At 48.1% G+C, this 20,710-nt stretch overlaps 1 non-coding gene across 1 annotated transcript; it reads right to left on the minus strand.

The window, feature by feature from the left end:
- Window positions 1–14,304: 14,304 nt before the first annotated feature.
- trnam-cau (transfer RNA methionine (anticodon CAU)) lies at window positions 14,305–14,376 on the minus strand. Its single transcript has one exon. It is a non-coding gene; the product is annotated as a tRNA-Met (tRNA).
- Between the last annotated feature and the right edge of the window lie 6,334 nt (window positions 14,377–20,710).

Raw genomic sequence — 20,710 nt, forward strand, 5'->3', positions numbered from 1 at the left:
AGCGTTTCCAGAACATCTGCTTGTCATTCTGTCCCCGGGGCGCTGATATTTGTCTCATCCCCAGGAACTGGACTACCTCCACTGGTGGATAATTAAACCATTTCATTTCTACTTGCACGTTGTTCTGCGGGGTGGGACGGGGTGTAGGGTGGGGTGCGGGTAGAGTCCATTCGCTCTTCTGCTCTCTCTCTCTCTCTCTCTGAAACCCTTGGGGTGAGAGGTGTCAGTTACATTAATGCGGGGAACATGAACAACTTTGATTGTGAACTTTCTCCAAAGGTCTGTTATCGGAGAGATAGAAAGATGCTGTGCTGGCAGGACAGAAAGAAATGGACACCGAGGACTCTTCGCTCAGGTAAATTCACATTGTTGTGCAGCCTTCTTGGTGTTCAGAAATCGTCTTCACGCAGCAATCTTACGGAAAGTCTATTGCAAAGTGGGCATTGCTTTCTTTGCTGCGACCGCGCAGCAGTTAACATCTGAGCCCCAAGTGTCCCAGATGAAGAGAATCCGAGTGAAACCTTCACTCACTGAGAGTCATCCCCACGGCCCTGAGCTGAGGGACTGCAGGCAGTCCAACACGGAAGGGACGGTTAAAAATGAACCAGTTTTGCCCCCTCAGCCTCTCTGTCCCAGAGACAGGCAGTGGGACGGCATAAACACGTAGCATCATTCTCGCGCAGACAGAAGCCGTTCAGCCCATCGCGTCCACGGCGACTGTCTGTCACTTGTCTCTCTCTCTCTCTCTCTCTGAGGTTATTCACAATCGGTGGTATCCGTCCTAATAGGAGGGGACGATGTCTGAGTCGTGATGCGGTTTCTGACATGCTTGTCATTCTCGTCTGAACCAGGGTGGCGAATTACTGCAAGGAATGGACGAAACCACAAGGCATGTGTTTCAACTTTACCAGCTGATTGGCATCGCAGAGAACTGGGTTTGCGATTCGGTTCAAGAGGAAACCGGCGAAGACCAGAATACCACTGAGACCTCTAAAACCATGCCACCTGATTTGGCGAGTGCATCGATATCCGACATTTTGGTAAATCGATGCAAAGGCAGCTTGCAGAAGAGAGCACCGATCTTAAGGAAAGCAGCTCGAGGAGACATTGAATAATAGCAGAGGATGGTTTCGATCCATCGACCTCTGGGTTATGGGCCCAGCACGCTCCCGCTGCGCCACTCTGCGGCCACACGCGGCGCTCCTTCCACAGAACACTTCAGGTTTCCGTCTGGCACGCGGCAGGCACGTTCGAGCCTGATGTCAAAGACCTCCACTGCTGTCGTGTAATATGCTGTTTCGCGGACGTATGGAGGCTGTGTAAATATAAACTTATTTCTAAATTCCCACATTCTGTTGGTCGAACTGTGATTTCACACTGAATCACAACATGTGTCACAGCGCAGACGGTGGCCATGCGGCCCACCTTCGCTCTGCTGGTTCTACACTTAAGTAAACGTGTGTCTCTATTCGTTTCATTCTCTCGCCTTCTCAGCGTAAATCTGCACATCTGAACGTGACCACCGAATTCCCTTTTGTGTCCATTGAATCTTCCTCTTTGTCAGTGTCAGACAGGGACTTACTAACCCTAACCACTCCCTGTACGTAAACGTTCTTCCTAATGTCACTTTTACTTCTTTTCCTCGTGACTTTAAAATTCTGCCGAATCGTTGAGGATCCTTTCAGGTGTGGGAGCATTTTCACAACATTATTTCCTGTTTCTAGGTCCCTCATGACTTGGAAAAGTTCGGTTCTCCGAGGAGAGCTGTTCCAATTTTCCAATCTCCCTTGATTGTTGACATTCCTCAAACACAGCACCACTCACGTCAACCTGTTGAACACTATCTCCAACCATTTCACTTCCCTGTTTTCTGCCTCATTCGTACTCCAAACAGCCCAACCTCGTTTCACGAAGGCGTTTTTTGAGAAAATTAATCAGGCAGTTTTGCACAAGTCAAGTTAAAAAACGCGGGCTCGTCCGGGATTTGAACCCGGGACCTCTCGCAACTCGGTATAGTAAAGGACCCAAAGCGAGAATCATACGCCTAGACCAACGAGCCAGAGGGCCGGAATGCTACTAACCCCCCACACCGCTTGCGCGACCTGAGACTTGCTCAGTATGAAATCCATTTGAGATTGCTCTGAGAATTGCAAACGGCAAAGAATTTCCCGAACAGCTGCTTCTCATTCAGTCTCCCTGCTGCTGTTTGTCCCGTCCCCGGGAACCGGGCTCTCTCCACTGGCAGATAATTCAACCATTTTGTTTCGAAACTTTTCTCTGACACCCGAGTGGCCAGTGACAAGCATTGCCCTCCTCAACATAGGATACAGAGAACAGGAGAAGTCCACGCAGACCTCTACGAGTGTATCAACGCGACTGTGCACATTGGGCCAGTATATCACTGGGAAATATTTATGTCCAAGCTTTTTTCGGCAGCAGATGAGAAGGCGAGGTGCAGAACAGAGCGCTGTTATACCGGAAAGCTGCTAAAGACGACATTGAGTGAATAGGAGAGAATGCTTTCTCAGCTGGGTTATGGTCCCAACACGCACCCGTTGTGCCAGGGGTTCCACCTCGGTTCCACTCTTCCTTCACTCGCAACACCCCACACCCACCTCCCATAGTGCCAAGGCACTTTCCCCTGCAACCGCCGAATGTGTAACACCTGCCCAATTACCTGCTCCCTCCTGAATATCCAAGGGCTCTAACATACCTGCCAGGTGAAGCAGCACTTTTGCCACAACCTAGTCCACTGCATTCGCTGCTCACAGTCTCATTTCCCCAATGTAGAATGAAGCATAAACTGGGTGACTGCTTCGCAGAACATCCCGGTTCTGCCCGCGGAAAAAAAGGCCCTGACCTTGCGGTTGCCTGCCACTTTAACACATCACCCTGTGCCCTGGCCAACATCTCTGTCTCAGGCTTGCAGCAGTGTTCTCGCTCCAGATGAAAGAACAACACCTCAGTTTCCACTTGGAGACCTTACAGCCCTCCGGTCTTCAATATCGAGTTCCATAACTTTAGGGCCTGAACTCCCCCATGTCCTTGACCCCTACCACACAAACGACTCCTTGTTATCACCTCGTCTGCTATGACACACTACGTATTGTTAGCCGCTAACAGTCTCCATTAACAGTTATTCGCCCTCTCACGCGGATCGTTATTCACTCCTACGTCCTTCCTATTGTTCTCTCTCTGAGCTGGCGGCAAACACAGCAATGTACATCGGAGACTCTGAGCCAGCTGAAACTTGCTCAGTGTGAAGTACATTCCACATTGCTCCAACAATTGCAAGCAGCAAAGCGTTTCCAGAACATCTGCTTGTCATTCTGTCCCCGGGGCGCTGATATTTGTCTCATCCCCAGGAACTGGACTACCTCCACTGGTGGATAATTAAACCATTTCATTTCTACTTGCACGTTGTTCTGCGGGGTGGGACGGGGTGTAGGGTGGGGTGCGGGTAGAGTCCATTCGCTCTTCTGCTCTCTCTCTCTCTCTCTCTGAAACCCTTGGGGTGAGAGGTGTCAGTTACATTAATGCGGGGAACATGAACAACTTTGATTGTGAACTTTCTCCAAGGGTCTGTTATCGGAGAGATAGAAAGATGCTGTGCTGGCAGGACAGAAAGAAATGGACACCGAGGACTCTTCGCTCAGGTAAATTCACATTGTTGTGCAGCCTTCTTGGTGTTCAGAAATCGTCTTCACGCAGCAATCTTACGGAAAGTCTATTGCAAAGTGGGCATTGCTTTCTTTGCTGCGACCGCGCAGCAGTTAACATCTGAGCCCCAAGTGTCCCAGATGAAGAGAATCCGAGTGAAACCTTCACTCACTGAGAGTCATCCCCACGGCCCTGAGCTGAGGGACTGCAGGCAGTCCAACACGGAAGGGACGGTTAAAAATGAACCAGTTTTGCCCCCTCAGCCTCTCTGTCCCAGAGACAGGCAGTGGGACGGCATAAACACGTAGCATCATTCTCGCGCAGACAGAAGCCGTTCAGCCCATCGCGTCCACGGCGACTGTCTGTCACTTGTCTCTCTCTCTCTCTCTCTCTCTGAGGTTATTCACAATCGGTGGTATCCGTCGTAATAGGAGGGGACGATGTCTGAGTCGTGATGCGGTTTCTGACATGCTTGTCATTCTCGTCTGAACCAGGGTGGCGAATTACTGCAAGGAATGGACGAAACCACAAGGCATGTGTTTCAACTTTACCAGCTGATTGGCATCGCAGAGAACTGGGTTTGCGATTCGGTTCAAGAGGAAACCGGCGAAGACCAGAATACCACTGAGACCTCTAAAACCATGCCACCTGATTTGGCGAGTGCATCGATATCCGACATTTTGGTAAATCGATGCAAAGGCAGCTTGCAGAAGAGAGCACCGATCTTAAGGAAAGCAGCTCGAGGAGACATTGAATAATAGCAGAGGATGGTTTCGATCCATCGACTTCTGGGTTATGGGCCCAGCACGCTCCCGCTGCGCCACTCTGCTGCCACACGCGGCGCCCCTTCCACAGAACACTTCAGGTTTCCGTCTGGCACGCGGCAGGCACGTTCGAGCCTGATGTCAAAGACCTCCACTGCTGTCGTGTAATATGCTGTTTCGCGGACGTATGGAGGCTGTGTAAATATAAACTTATTTCTAAATTCCCACATTCTGTTGGTCGAACTGTGATTTCACACTGAATCACAACATGTGTCACAGCGCAGACGGTGGCCATGCGGCCCACCTTCGCTCTGCTGGTTCTACACTTAAGTAAACGTGTGTCTCTATTCGTTTCATTCTCTCGCCTTCTCAGCGTAAATCTGCACATCTGAACGTGACCACCGAATTCCCTTTTGTGTCCATTGAATCTTCCTCTTTGTCAGTGTCAGACAGGGACTTACTAACCCTAACCACTCCCTGTACGTAAACGTTCTTCCTAATGTCACTTTTACTTCTTTTCCTCGTGACTTTAAAATTCTGCCGAATCGTTGAGGATCCTTTCAGGTGTGGGAGCATTTTCACAACATTATTTCCTGTTTCTAGGTCCCTCATGACTTGGAAAAGTTCGGTTCTCCGAGGAGAGCTGTTCCAATTTTCCAATCTCCCTTGATTGTTGACATTCCTCAAACACAGCACCACTCACGTCAACCTGTTGAACACTATCTCCAACCATTTCACTTCCCTGTTTTCTGCCTCATTCGTACTCCAAACAGCCCAACCTCGTTTCACGAAGGCGTTTTTTGAGAAAATTAATCAGGCAGTTTTGCACAAGTCAAGTTAAAAAACGCGGGCTCGTCCGGGATTTGAACCCGGTATAGTAAAGGACCCAAAGCGAGAATCATACGCCTAGACCAACGAGCCAGAGGGCCGGAATGCTACTAACCCCCCACACCGCTTGCGCGACCTGAGACTTGCTCAGTATGAAATCCATTTGAGATTGCTCTGAGAATTGCAAACGGCAAAGAGTTTCCCGAACAGCTGCTTCTCATTCAGTCTCCCTGCTGCTGTTTGTCCCGTCCCCGGGAACCGGGCTCTCTCCACTGGCAGATAATTCAACCATTTTGTTTCGAAACTTTTCTCTGACACCCGAGTGGCCAGTGACAAGCATTGCCCTCCTCAACATAGGATACAGAGAACAGGAGAAGTCCACGCAGACCTCTACGAGTGTATCAACGCGACTGTGCACATTGGGCCAGTATATCACTGGGAAATATTTATGTCCAAGCTTTTTTCGGCAGCAGATGAGAAGGCGAGGTGCAGAACAGAGCGCTGTTATACCGGAAAGCTGCTAAAGACGACATTGAGTGAATAGGAGAGAATGCTTTCTCAGCTGGGTTATGGTCCCAACACGCACCCGTTGTGCCAGGGGTTCCACCTCGGTTCCACTCTTCCTTCACTCGCAACACCCCACACCCACCTCCCATAGTGCCAAGGCACTTTCCCCTGCAACCGCCGAATGTGTAACACCTGCCCAATTACCTGCTCCCTCCTGAATATCCAAGGGCTCTAACATACCTGCCAGGTGAAGCAGCACTTTTGCCACAACCTAGTCCACTGCATTCGCTGCTCACAGTCTCATTTCCCCAATGTAGAATGAAGCATAAACTGGGTGACTGCTTCGCAGAACATCCCGGTTCTGCCCGCGGAAAAAAAGGCCCTGACCTTGCGGTTGCCTGCCACTTTAACACATCACCCTGTGCCCTGGCCAACATCTCTGTCTCAGGCTTGCAGCAGTGTTCTCGCTCCAGATGAAAGAACAACACCTCAGTTTCCACTTGGAGACCTTACAGCCCTCCGGTCTTCAATATCGAGTTCCATAACTTTAGGGCCTGAACTCCCCCATGTCCTTGACCCCTACCACACAAACGACTCCTTGTTATCACCTCGTCTGCTATGACACACTACGTATTGTTAGCCGCTAACTGTCTCCATTAACAGTTATTCGCCCTCTCACGCGGATCGTTATTCACTCCTACGTCCTTCCTATTGTTCTCTCTCTGAGCTGGCGGCAAACACAGCAATGTACATCGGAGACTCTGAGCCAGCTGAAACTTGCTCAGTGTGAAGTACATTCCACATTGCTCCAACAATTGCAAGCAGCAAAGCGTTTCCAGAACATCTGCTTGTCATTCTGTCCCCGGGGCGCTGATATTTGTCTCATCCCCAGGAACTGGACTACCTCCACTGGTGGATAATTAAACCATTTCATTTCTACTTGCACGTTGTTCTGCGGGGTGGGACGGGGTGTAGGGTGGGGTGCGGGTAGAGTCCATTCGCTCTTCTGCTCTCTCTCTCTCTCTCTCTGAAACCCTTGGGGTGAGAGGTGTCAGTTACATTAATGCGGGGAACATGAACAACTTTGATTGTGAACTTTCTCCAAGGGTCTGTTATCGGAGAGATAGAAAGATGCTGTGCTGGCAGGACAGAAAGAAATGGACACCGAGGACTCTTCGCTCAGGTAAATTCACATTGTTGTGCAGCCTTCTTGGTGTTCAGAAATCGTCTTCACGCAGCAATCTTACGGAAAGTCTATTGCAAAGTGGGCATTGCTTTCTTTGCTGCGACCGCGCAGCAGTTAACATCTGAGCCCCAAGTGTCCCAGATGAAGAGAATCCGAGTGAAACCTTCACTCACTGAGAGTCATCCCCACGGCCCTGAGCTGAGGGACTGCAGGCAGTCCAACACGGAAGGGACGGTTAAAAATGAACCAGTTTTGCCCCCTCAGCCTCTCTGTCCCAGAGACAGGCAGTGGGACGGCATAACCACGTAGCATCATTCTCGCGCAGACAGAAGCCGTTCAGCCCATCGCGTCCACGGCGACTGTCTGTCACTTGTCTCTCTCTCTCTCTCTCTCTCTGAGGTTATTCACAATCGGTGGTATCCGTCCTAATAGGAGGGGACGATGTCTGAGTCGTGATGCGGTTTCTGACATGCTTGTCATTCTCGTCTGAACCAGGGTGGCGAATTACTGCAAGGAATGGACGAAACCACAAGGCATGTGTTTCAACTTTACCAGCTGATTGGCATCGCAGAGAACTGGGTTTGCGATTCGGTTCAAGAGGAAACCGGCGAAGACCAGAATACCACTGAGACCTCTAAAACCATGCCACCTGATTTGGCGAGTGCATCGATATCCGACATTTTGGTAAATCGATGCAAAGGCAGCTTGCAGAAAAGAGCACCGATCTTAAGGAAAACAGCTCGAGGAGACATTGAATAATAGCCGAGGATGGTTTCGATCCATCGACCTCTGGGTTATGGGCCCAGGACGCTCCCGCTGCGCCACTCTGCTGCCACACTCGGCGTGCCTTCCACAGAACACTTCAGGTTTCCGTCTGGCACGCGGCAGGCACGTTCGAGCCTGATGTCAAAGACCTCCACTGCTGTCGTGTAATATGCTGTTTCGCGGACGTATGGAGGCTGTGTAAATATAAACTTATTTCTAAATTCCCACATTCTGTTGGTCGAACTGTGATTTCACACTGAATCACAACATGTGTCACAGCGCAGACGGTGGCCATGCGGCCCACCTTCGCTCTGCTGGTTCTACACTTAAGTAAACATGTGTCTCTATTCGTTTCATTCTCTCGCCTTCTCAGCGTAAATCTGCACATCTGAACGTGACCACCGAATTCCCTTTTGTGTCCATTGAATCTTCCTCTTTGTCAGTGTCAGACAGGGACTTACTAACCCTAACCACTCCCTGTACGTAAACGTTCTTCCTAATGTCACTTTTACTTCTTTTCCTCGTGACTTTAAAATTCTGCCGAATCGTTGAGGATCCTTTCAGGTGTGGGAGCATTTTCACAACATTATTTCCTGTTTCTAGGTCCCTCATGACTTGGAAAAGTTCGGTTCTCCGAGGAGAGCTGTTCCAATTTTCCAATCTCCCTTGATTGTTGACATTCCTCAAACACAGCACCACTCACGTCAACCTGTTGAACACTATCTCCAACCATTTCACTTCCCTGTTTTCTGCCTCATTCGTACTCCAAACAGCCCAACCTCGTTTCACGAAGGCGTTTTTTGAGAAAATTAATCAGGCAGTTTTGCACAAGTCAAGTTAAAAAACACGGGCTCGTCCGGGATTTGAACCCGGGACCTTTCGCAACTCGGTATAGTAAAGGACCCAAAGCGAGAATCATACGCCTAGACCAACGAGCCAGAGGGCCGGAATGCTACTCACCCCCCACACCGCTTGCGCGACCTGAGACTTGCTCAGTATGAAATCCATTTGAGATTGCTCTGAGAATTGCAAACGGCAAAGAGTTTCCCGAACAGCTGCTTCTCATTCAGTCTCCCTGCTGCTGTTTGTCCCGTCCCCGGGAACCGGGCTCTCTCCACTGGCAGATAATTCAACCATTTTGTTTCGAAACTTTTCTCTGACACCCGAGTGGCCAGTGACAAGCATTGCCCTCCTCAACATAGGATACAGAGAACAGGAGAAGTCCACGCAGACCTCTACGAGTGTATCAACGCGACTGTGCACATTGGGCCAGTATATCACTGGGAAATATTTATGTCCAAGCTTTTTTCGGCAGCAGATGAGAAGGCGAGGTGCAGAACAGAGCGCTGTTATACCGGAAAGCTGCTAAAGACGACATTGAGTGAATAGGAGAGAATGCTTTCTCAGCTGGGTTATGGTCCCAACACGCACCCGTTGTGCCAGGGGTTCCACCTCGGTTCCACTCTTCCTTCACTCGCAACACCCCACACCCACCTCCCATAGTGCCAAGGCACTTTCCCCTGCAACCGCCGAATGTGTAACACCTGCCCAATTACCTGCTCCCTCCTGAATATCCAAGGGCTCTAACATACCTGCCAGGTGAAGCAGCACTTTTGCCACAACCTAGTCCACTGCATTCGCTGCTCACAGTCTCATTTCCCCAATGTAGAATGAAGCATAAACTGGGTGACTGCTTCGCAGAACATCCCGGTTCTGCCCGCGGAAAAAAAGGCCCTGACCTTGCGGTTGCCTGCCACTTTAACACATCACCCTGTGCCCTGGCCAACATCTCTGTCTCAGGCTTGCAGCAGTGTTCTCGCTCCAGATGAAAGAACAACACCTCAGTTTCCACTTGGAGACCTTACAGCCCTCCGGTCTTCAATATCGAGTTCCATAACTTTAGGGCCTGAACTCCCCCATGTCCTTGACCCCTACCACACAAACGACTCCTTGTTATCACCTCGTCTGCTATGACACACTACGTATTGTTAGCCGCTAACTGTCTCCATTAACAGTTATTCGCCCTCTCACGCGGATCGTTATTCACTCCTACGTCCTTCCTATTGTTCTCTCTCTGAGCTGGCGGCAAACACAGCAATGTACATCGGAGACTCTGAGCCAGCTGAAACTTGCTCAGTGTGAAGTACATTCCACATTGCTCCAACAATTGCAAGCAGCAAAGCGTTTCCAGAACATCTGCTTGTCATTCTGTCCCCGAGGCGCTGATATTTGTCTCATCCCCAGGAACTGGACTACCTCCACTGGTGGATAATTAAACCATTTCATTTCTACTTGCACGTTGTTCTGCGGGGTGGGACGGGGTGTAGGGTGGGGTGCGGGTAGAGTCCATTCGCTCTTCTGCTCTCTCTCTCTCTCTCTCTGAAACCCTTGGGGTGAGAGGTGTCAGTTACATTAATGCGGGGAACATGAACAACTTTGATTGTGAACTTTCTCCAAGGGTCTGTTATCGGAGAGATAGAAAGATGCTGTGCTGGCAGGACAGAAAGAAATGGACACCGAGGACTCTTCGCTCAGGTAAATTCACATTGTTGTGCAGCCTTCTTGGTGTTCAGAAATCGTCTTCACGCAGCAATCTTACGGAAAGTCTATTGCAAAGTGGGCATTGCTTTCTTTGCTGCGACCGCGCAGCAGTTAACATCTGAGCCCCAAGTGTCCCAGATGAAGAGAATCCGAGTGAAACCTTCACTCACTGAGAGTCATCCCCACGGCCCTGAGCTGAGGGACTGCAGGCAGTCCAACACGGAAGGGACGGTTAAAAATGAACCAGTTTTGCCCCCTCAGCCTCTCTGTCCCAGAGACAGGCAGTGGGACGGCATAAACACGTAGCATCATTCTCGCGCAGACAGAAGCCGTTCAGCCCATCGCGTCCACGGCGACTGTCTGTCACTTGTCTCTCTCTCTCTCTCTCTGAGGTTATTCACAATCGGTGGTATCCGTCCTAATAGGAGGGGACGATGTCTGAGTCGTGATGCGGTTTCTGACATGCTTGTCATTCTCGTCTGAACCAGGGTGGCGAATTACTGCAAGGAATGGATGAAACCACAAGGCATGTGTTTCAACTTTACCAGCTGATTGGCATCGCAGAGAACTGGGTTTGCGATTCGGTTCAAGAGGAAACCGGCGAAGACCAGAATACCACTGAGACCTCTAAAACCATGCCACCTGATTTGGCGAGTGCATCGATATCCGACATTTTGGTAAATCGATGCAAAGGCAGCTTGCAGAAGAGAGCACCGATCTTAAGGAAAGCAGCTCGAGGAGACATTGAATAATAGCAGAGGATGGTTTCGATCCATCGACATCTGGGTTATGGGCCCAGCACACTCCCGCTGCGCCACTCTGCTGCCACACGCGGCACCCCTTCCACAGAACACTTCAGGTTTCCGTCTGGCACGCGGCAGGCACGTTCGAGCCTGATGTCAAAGACCTCCACTGCTGTCGTGTAATATGCTGTTTCGCGGACGTATGGAGGCTGTGTAAATATAAACTTATTTCTAAATTCCCACATTCTGTTGGTCGAACTGTGATTTCACACTGAATCACAACATGTGTCACAGCGCAGACGGTGGCCATGCGGCCCACCTTCGCTCTGCTGGTTCTAGACTTAAGTAAACGTGTGTCTCTATTCGTTTCATTCTCTCGCCTTCTCAGCGTAAATCTGCACATCTGAACGTGACCACCGAATTCCCTTTTGTGTCCATTGAATCTTCCTCTTTGTCAGTGTCAGACAGGGACTTCCTAACCCTAACCACTCCCTGTACGTAAACGTTCTTCCTAATGTCACTTTTACTTCTTTTCCTCGTGACTTTAAAATTCTGCCGAATCGTTGAGGATCCTTTCAGGTGTGGGAGCATTTTCACAACATTATTTCCTGTTTCTAGGTCCCTCATGACTTGGAAAAGTTCGGTTCTCCGAGGAGAGCTGTTCCAATTTTCCAATCTCCCTTGATTGTTGACATTCCTCAAACACAGCACCACTCACGTCAACCTGTTGAACACTATCTCCAACCATTTCACTTCCCTGTTTTCTGCCTCATTCGTACTCCAAACAGCCCAACCTCGTTTCACGAAGGCGTTTTTTGAGAAAATTAATCAGGCAGTTTTGCACAAGTCAAGTTAAAAAACGCGGGCTCGTCCGGGATTTGAACCCGGGACCTCTCGCAACTCGGTATAGTAAAGGACCCAAAGCGAGAATCATACGCCTAGACCAACGAGCCAGAGGGCCGGAATGCTACTCACCCCCCACACCGCTTGCGCGACCTGAGACTTGCTCAGTCTGAAATCCATTTGAGATTGCTCTGAGAATTGCAAACGGCAAAGAGTTTCCCGAACAGCTGCTTCTCATTCAGTCTCCCTGCTGCTGTTTGTCCCGTCCCCGGGAACCGGGCTCTCTCCACTGGCAGATAATTCAACCATTTTGTTTCGAAACTTTTCTCTGACACCCGAGTGGCCAGTGACAAGCATTGCCCTCCTCAACATAGGATACAGAGAACAGGAGAAGTCCACGCAGACCTCTACGAGTGTATCAACGCGACTGTGCACATTGGGCCAGTATATCACTGGGAAATATTTATGTCCAAGCTTTTTTCGGCAGCAGATGAGAAGGCGAGGTGCAGAACAGAGCGCTGTTATACCGGAAAGCTGCTAAAGACGACATTGAGTGAATAGGAGAGAATGCTTTCTCAGCTGGGTTATGGTCCCAACACGCACCCGTTGTGCCAGGGGTTCCACCTCGGTTCCACTCTTCCTTCACTCGCAACACCCCACACCCACCTCCCATAGTGCCAAGGCACTTTCCCCTGCAACCGCCGAATGTGTAACACCTGCCCAATTACCTGCTCCCTCCTGAATATCCAAGGGCTCTAACATACCTGCCAGGTGAAGCAGCACTTTTGCCACAACCTAGTCCACTGCATTCGCTGCTCACAGTCTCATTTCCCCAATGTAGAATGAAGCATAAACTGGGTGACTGCTTCGCAGAACATCCCGGTTCTGCCCGCGGAAAAAAAGGCCCTGACCTTGCGGTTGCCTGCCACTTTAACACATCACCCTGTGCCCTGGCCAACATCTCTGTCTCAGGCTTGCAGCAGTGTTCTCGCTCCAGATGAAAGAACAACACCTCATTTTCCACTTGGAGACCTTACAGCCCTCCGGTCTTCAATATCGAGTTCCATAACTTTAGGGCCTGAACTCCCCCATGTCCTTGACCCCTACCACACAAACGACTCCTTGTTATCACCTCGTCTGCTATGACACACTACGTATTGTTAGCCGCTAACAGTCTCCATTAACAGTTATTCGCCCTCTCACGCGGATCGTTATTCACTCCTACGTCCTTCCTATTGTTCTCTCTCTGAGCTGGCGGCAAACACAGCAATGTACATCGGAGACTCTGAGCCAGCTGAAACTTGCTCAGTGTGAAGTACATTCCACATTGCTCCAACAATTGCAAGCAGCAAAGCGTTTCCAGAACATCTGCTTGTCATTCTGTCCCCGGGGCGCTGATATTTGTCTCATCCCCAGGAACTGGACTACCTCCACTGGTGGATAATTAAACCATTTCATTTCTACTTGCACGTTGTTCTGCGGGGTGGGACGGGGTGTAGGGTGGGGTGCGGGTAGAGTCCATTCGCTCTTCTGCTCTCTCTCTCTCTCTCTCTGAAACCCTTGGGGTGAGAGGTGTCAGTTACATTAATGCGGGGAACATGAACAACTTTGATTGTGAACTTTCTCCAAGGGTCTGTTATCGGAGAGATAGAAAGATGCTGTGCTGGCAGGACAGAAAGAAATGGACACCGAGGACTCTTCGCTCAGGTAAATTCACATTGTTGTGCAGCCTTCTTGGTGTTCAGAAATCGTCTTCACGCAGCAATCTTACGGAAAGTCTATTGCAAAGTGGGCATTGCTTTCTTTGCTGCGACCGCGCAGCAGTTAACATCTGAGCCCCAAGTGTCCCAGATGAAGAGAATCCGAGTGAAACCTTCACTCACTGAGAGTCATCCCCACGGCCCTGAGCTGAGGGACTGCAGGCAGTCCAACACGGAAGGGACGGTTAAAAATGAACCAGTTTTGCCCCCTCAGCCTCTCTGTCCCAGAGACAGGCAGTGGGACGGCATAACCACGTAGCATCATTCTCGCGCAGACAGAAGCCGTTCAGCCCATCGCGTCCACGGCGACTGTCTGTCACTTGTCTCTCTCTCTCTCTCTCTCTGAGGTTATTCACAATCGGTGGTATCCGTCCTAATAGGAGGGGACGATGTCTGAGTCGTGATGCGGTTTCTGACATGCTTGTCATTCTCGTCTGAACCAGGGTGGCGAATTACTGCAAGGAATGGACGAAACCACAAGGCATGTGTTTCAACTTTACCAGCTGATTGGCATCGCAGAGAACTGGGTTTGCGATTCGGTTCAAGAGGAAACCGGCGAAGACCAGAATACCACTGAGACCTCTAAAACCATGCCACCTGATTTGGCGAGTGCATCGATATCCGACATTTTGGTAAATCGATGCAAAGGCAGCTTGCAGAAGAGAGCACCGAACTTAAGGAAAGCAGCTCGAGGAGACATTGAATAATAGCAGAGGATGGTTTCGATCCATCGACCTCTGGGTTATGGGCCCAGCACGCTCCCGCTGCGCCACTCTGCTGCCACACGCGGCACCCCTTCCACAGAACACTTCAGGTTTCCGTCTGGCACGCGGCAGGCACGTTCGAGCCTGATGTCAAAGACCTCCACTGCTGTCGTGTAATATGCTGTTTCGCGGACGTATGGAGGCTGTGTAAATATAAACTTATTTCTAAATTCCCACATTCTGTTGGTCGAACTGTGATTTCACACTGAATCACAACATGTGTCACAGCGCAGACGGTGGCCATGCGGCCCACCTTCGTTCTGCTGGTTCTACACTTAAGTAAACGTGTGTCTCTATTCGTTTCATTCTCTCGCCTTCTCAGCGTAAATCTGCACATCTGAACGTGACCACCGAATTCCCTTTTGTGTCCATTGAATCTTCCTCTTTGTCAGTGTCAGACAGGGACTTACTAACCCTAACCACTCCCTGTACGTAAACGTTCTTCCTAATGTCACTTTTACTTCTTTTCCTCGTGACTTTAAAATTCTGCCGAATCGTTGAGGATCCTTTCAGGTGTGGGAGCATTTTCACAACATTATTTCCTGTTTCTAGGTCCCTCATGACTTGGAAAAGTTCGGTTCTCCGAGGAGAGCTGTTCCAATTTTCCAATCTCCCTTGATTGTTGACATTCCTCAAACACAGCACCACTCACGTCAACCTGTTGAACACTATCTCCAACCATTTCACTTCCCTGTTTTCTGCCTCATTCGTACTCCAAACAGCCCAACCTCGTTTCACGAAGGCGTTTTTTGAGAAAATTAATCAGGCAGTTTTGCACAAGTCAAGTTAAAAAACGCGGGCTCGTCCGGGATTTGAAACCGGGACCTCTCGCAACTCGGTACAGTAAAGGACCCAAAGCGAGAATCATACGCCTAGACCAACGAGCCAGAGGGCCGGAATGCTACTAACCCCCCACACCGCTTGCGCGACCTGAGACTTGCTCAGTATGAAATCCATTTGAGATTGCTCTGAGAATTGCAAACGGCAAAGAGTTTCCCGAACAGCTGCTTCTCATTCAGTCTCCCTGCTGCTGTTTGTCCCGTCCCCGGGAACCGGGCTCTCTCCACTGGCAGATAATTCAACCATTTTGTTTCGAAACTTTTCTCTGACACCCGAGTGGCCAGTGACAAGCATTGCCCTCCTCAACATAGGATACAGAGAACAGGAGAAGTCCACGCAGACCTCTACGAGTGTATCAACGCGACTGTGCACATTGGGCCAGTATATCACTGGGAAATATTTATGTCCAAGCTTTTTTCGGCAGCAGATGAGAAGGCGAGGTGCAGAACAGAGCGCTGTTATACCGGAAAGCTGCTAAAGACGACATTGAGTGAATAGGAGAGAATGCTTTCTCAGCTGGGTTATGGTCCCAACACGCACCCGTTGTGCCAGGGGTTCCACCTCGGTTCCACTCTTCCTTCACTCGCAACACCCCACACCCACCTCCCATAGTGCCAAGGCACTTTCCCCTGCAACCGCCGAATGTGTAACACCTGCCCATTTACCTGCTCCCTCCTGAATATCCAAGGGCTCTAACATACCTGCCAGGTGAAGCAGCACTTTTGCCACAACCTAGTCCACTGCAGTGTCGTTTTCCCAATTTAGCATGAAACATAAACCCGAAAAATAACGAATTTCAAATTAAGCGAACCCGAAAATAAACGAATTTAAGGCAATCGGAGTTTTTTTTAACCGAAAAGTAACGAAGTTAACACAACCCAAACCGAAAATAAATGAATTTTGAGCGATCGAATTTTTTTCTATTAAAAAGATAACACCAGAAAATAACCAATCTCTGGAGATTGATATTGTTTTATTTCTGAAAGCAACGAAGCTCGGGAGAAAGAATTTTTTTTTAAAAAACAAAAGTTAATAAAGCTTGGGAATTCAGATTTCAACCCTCCCCTCAGAGTTCAGCAATTTTCGAAGACCACTGTCCGCAAGTACCAAAGCACCCTCAACTTCAATTAATCTCTCCCCTTTTTAAACAGCAACACAGAGATTGAAGCTTCTGTGTTCCGTGATGAAGTTGCGCAATTACACTTAAAAATTATACATTATTTACATGTTTTTTAAGAAATAGTAGTCTTAATTAATTTAACAAGTCCCCCAGACTCAACCATTGCTAAGAGGATATGGAGGTGCTGGGCCTCCTCCACCGCCGCTCCCTCACCACCAGACGCCTGGAGGAAGAACGCCTCATCTTCCGCCTCGGAACACTTCAACCCCAGGGCATCAATGTGGATTTCAACAGTTTCCTCATTTCCCCTTCCCCCACTTCATCCTAGCTTCTAACCTCCAGCAACTCGATCCCCTGACCTGTCCGGACTTGTCCGACCTGCCCGGCTCCTTTTCCACCTATCCACTCCACCCTCTCCTCCCTAACCTATCACCTTCATCTCCTTCCCCACTGACCTATTGTACTCTATGCCACTCTCTCCCCACCCCCACCCTCCTCTAGCTTATCTCTCCACGCTTCAGGCTCTCTGCCTTTATTCCTGATGAAGGGCTTTTGCCCGAAACGTCGATTTTGCCTGTCCTCGGATGCTGCCTGAATTGTTGTGCTCTTCCAGCACCACTGATCCAGAATCTGGTTTCCAGCATCTGCAGTCATTGTTTTTACCTCAACCATTGCTGAGACCGATCCTTTCGGGCTGGACTGGTCACGTCAGACACCACTTGACTGACAGGAAACCAAACGTTCTCTAAATAATCACGTCTGGCAGGCCGAATTCCTCAACACTCAATAGTGAAGGACATTTAACTCGTACACTGCTGTTCACAATCTGTCCGAGCCGAAACGTGCCAGGGCACCAAAATGAAGATCTGCGTCTCCTCAAGAGGGGCCTCTTGGTTCGAGATCGGTCAAAGGAATCGACAAATGCGGTGTATTCGAAAAGCAAGGTTCATTAGTTTATTGAATTAAGGTATCTTAACACAATTCTATCCAGCAACACAGAGATTGAAGCTTCTGTGTTCCGTGATGAAGTTGCGCAATTACACTTAAAAATTATACATTATTTACATTTTTTTAAGAAATAGTAGTCTTAATTACGAGAAAGACCAATCACATATAATAAGGTGACATGATTTACAGCAAGTTAATCCAATGATATTTTCTTTATGAAGGATAACTAATTTACATAAATTGTCATGCCATGTATTAGTTCAAGGTTAGTTCAAATGGTCAAATAATGTGTCAGTATTCATCTTATGAAAATTCTATTGTCCTCTTATCTTTGAACTGCAAGTTAATTCTGCAAATCAACAGTTTGTTCAGCAGTATGGTTCACAGGCCATTTTGTAGTATTCTTTTAAATCGAGAAGCCATTTTGTTGAAATAAAAATGTACATATTTTGTTGCCTTAATTCCAACTTTAGATCCTCACACCCACCTCCCAATTCAATCTATCACGACCAGATTAGGCAACAGTTTCTTCCCCCAAGCCATCAGGCTCCTTACCACTACATGATTGGACTCTTTTCCATCTGACTATTTTTGCACATTTTCGATTTTCTGCTGGAAAAATGTCTATTATTCAGCATTCTTTATTGTGCTGTAACTTGCGTGTTTTGCACTCTGGTCCCTCGAAGTAGAGGAGAAGACAGAAATATTGGAAGCTGGTGAGAGAGCGTTCACAAAATTAATCCCGGGAATTGACGTGTTTGCTAATGAGGAAATGTTGAGTAGCTTAGCTGAGCATTCGTTCGAGTTTGGAAGAATGAGAGGAGATCTGAATGAATAAGTATCAGAATTTTAGTGGGCCTGATAGGTTAGTTGCCAAAAAGGTAGTGTTCATTTGTGGGAGAGTTTCAGACCAGAAGGAATAGCCTCTAATCTTAAGTGTTTGCATATTTATGATCGAGATGAGGTGGATATCTTCTCTCAGAGGGTAATGAATGACAGGGCTATTGAAGTTCAATCACTAAGTACAGTCAAGGCAGATGTTGGGCAGAATTTTAATCAATAGGGGAATCAATAATAAGGCATGAATGTGGATTTTTGGATTATAATATTAATCATTATGGTAATAAATGGTGGAGCAGATTTGATGGGGTGAATGGATTATTTTGGTCGAAGGGCTTATAAACATCCTGTGGGACCTTGACAAGATAAAATGCTTCAACTTCTGTATGATATTCAGACCTAGGGTTCCACAAGATCTGTCAGTCAACATTTTTCAGCATTTTTAGGAGAACGGAAATGAGGGTGATAATAGCCACAGTAGAGTAAGAATGGAGGGAGACTGTAGCATTACGATTCACATTTTTGAGGGAAGGAGAAAAGAAAGAATGTTCCTCAGAAACCAGAATTGTCTGTATTGAATTTCTATACTGTGTAGACAGCAATGTCTTCTGTAATCTCCTTTTACAGTATACGAGAAAGGGAGGATTTACAGCCAGAAATCTCAAAACAAGATCTGATAGAGACAATCAATTCATTGGCACGGGAATATCATCGGCCTTTGAATCTAGTAGCATTTTTTAATTTCCCTCCTGTCCTGTCTGCTTCACAAGGTTTCAAACATCAGTGAGACTGAGGTATGCATACCTGAGTGAGAGTGTTCCAATGAACTGACCGTGGGAAGAGCTTTAAGCGGGTACACAGCCTAAAATAGCAACACCCCATTCGCAGCAGCAATAGATGGAACATGTTCCATACATGAGTGGTCTTTCAACCGATTGTCAAAGCTGGAGAGAGACAAGGATTCCCACATCATGGAGAAATTGTGGAAGCAAAGCAATATCTTTGCCCTTTCCATTTCTCATCCTTGGAGGGAGAAAGAGAGGGAGGAAACACTATTCACATGTAGCAACTGAAGTGAATCCAGGGAGGGAGCAGACTCTGCAAAGGTATCAGATGCTCTCTGTCCTTCTTCACGGTATACTAAATTTTTCCCCTCAGTTTGATACGTTTATTTAAATACAATTTGCATTGCGGAAAAAGATCGCTTCTTTCCTCATGTTCAGAATTAAAATGGTAGTTACTCATGGGACGGAGCAGAATCTAAGGGATTGGCACGTTGATATAAAATGTAGACATATGTTGCTTCATATGGTGTATATCTGATATTATTCGCTGTTATAAAAGCCTTGTGGCTATTATTTTTCACATTCTAATCTAGCACTGAAGTTATATTCTGTATTTCTTGTCATCTTTTTTATTGAATAGGACAGTAGAAAGTCATTCAGCAACTTTACTGGTTTGTTTTTCTCAAGTAGCCTTGACATTTCATTTTCATTGTCCTTGATTCAGCTCCATTTCCAGTGCCTTTGTCGGCAGCTTGTTCTAGGTTATTGTCACCGAAATGAAGATTTCCTCCATACACACTTAAGGCTATCTGGTTGCATGAGGGTTTTCAGGTTTCTGTGTCCTGGATAAGATGTGATCAGGCATCTGACAAACTACAGGAATTGTCACCTATGTTGTGTTCATTTAACAGTATTGACTGTGATCACGTATTTTGTGAATTTAATTTTGCAGGAAGACATGTAGAAAGAAATCTGAAAGCAAATGATACATCAACTTCTGACAGAGCCACTTGATTCATTGGGACTTGAATATCAGCAACCATTCCAATTGAGAAGAAATGTTTGCTTTTGTCTGCTTGAGAGATTTTGGACACTTTTTGAATACAGAGACACCCAAGTGAGGGAGATTCAGTGCACTGACTGTGAAAAGTGCTTGAAACCAGTTACTCAGTTTGGGGAATCAAAGTTTCATCCCTCACGGTGGAGAGAGACTGTGTACCCATTCTGTTGGTAATTTCAAACCCAGAGGGACACAAGGAAAGCTCTCCCCATGGGGAAACTGTGGAAATGTGGGGACTGTGGGAAAGGGTTCCCTTCCCCGTCAGTGCTGGAGACTCATAGAAGCATTCACACAGGGGAGAGGCCATTCTCCTGCTCTGTGTGTGGGAAGGGATTCAGTTGGTTGTGCAACCAGCTGATGCACTGGCATGTTCACACCGGGGAGAAGCCATTCACTTGCTCCAAGTACAGGAATACATTCGTCAATTCTCCTGGCCTGCTGAAACATCCTTGGGTCCGCACTGGGGAGAGGCCGTTCACCTACTGTCACTGCAGAAAGGGGTTCATGAGTTCATCCACCCTGCAGACATACCAGTGGGTCCACACTGGGAGAGGCTGTTCTCCTGCTGAGTGCAGGAAGGGATTTGGTTGGGTGGACAACTTCCGGAGGCACTAGTGAGTTCATGTGCCATCACTGGGATCGAAGAAGCAATGGCCGAGTGGTATTATCAACTGGATTACTACATCAACTCTGGGAACTCCCCCGGGTTTGAATCCCGCCATGGCAGATTGGAATTTGGTCAGAAATCTGGAGTTC

The sequence above is a fragment of the Chiloscyllium plagiosum genome, unplaced genomic scaffold (assembly GCF_037043375.1).
Source record: "Chiloscyllium plagiosum isolate Xiang-an unplaced genomic scaffold, Cpla_swu_hap1 HiC_scaffold_27, whole genome shotgun sequence".
Taxonomy (NCBI): domain Eukaryota; kingdom Metazoa; phylum Chordata; class Chondrichthyes; order Orectolobiformes; family Hemiscylliidae; genus Chiloscyllium; species Chiloscyllium plagiosum.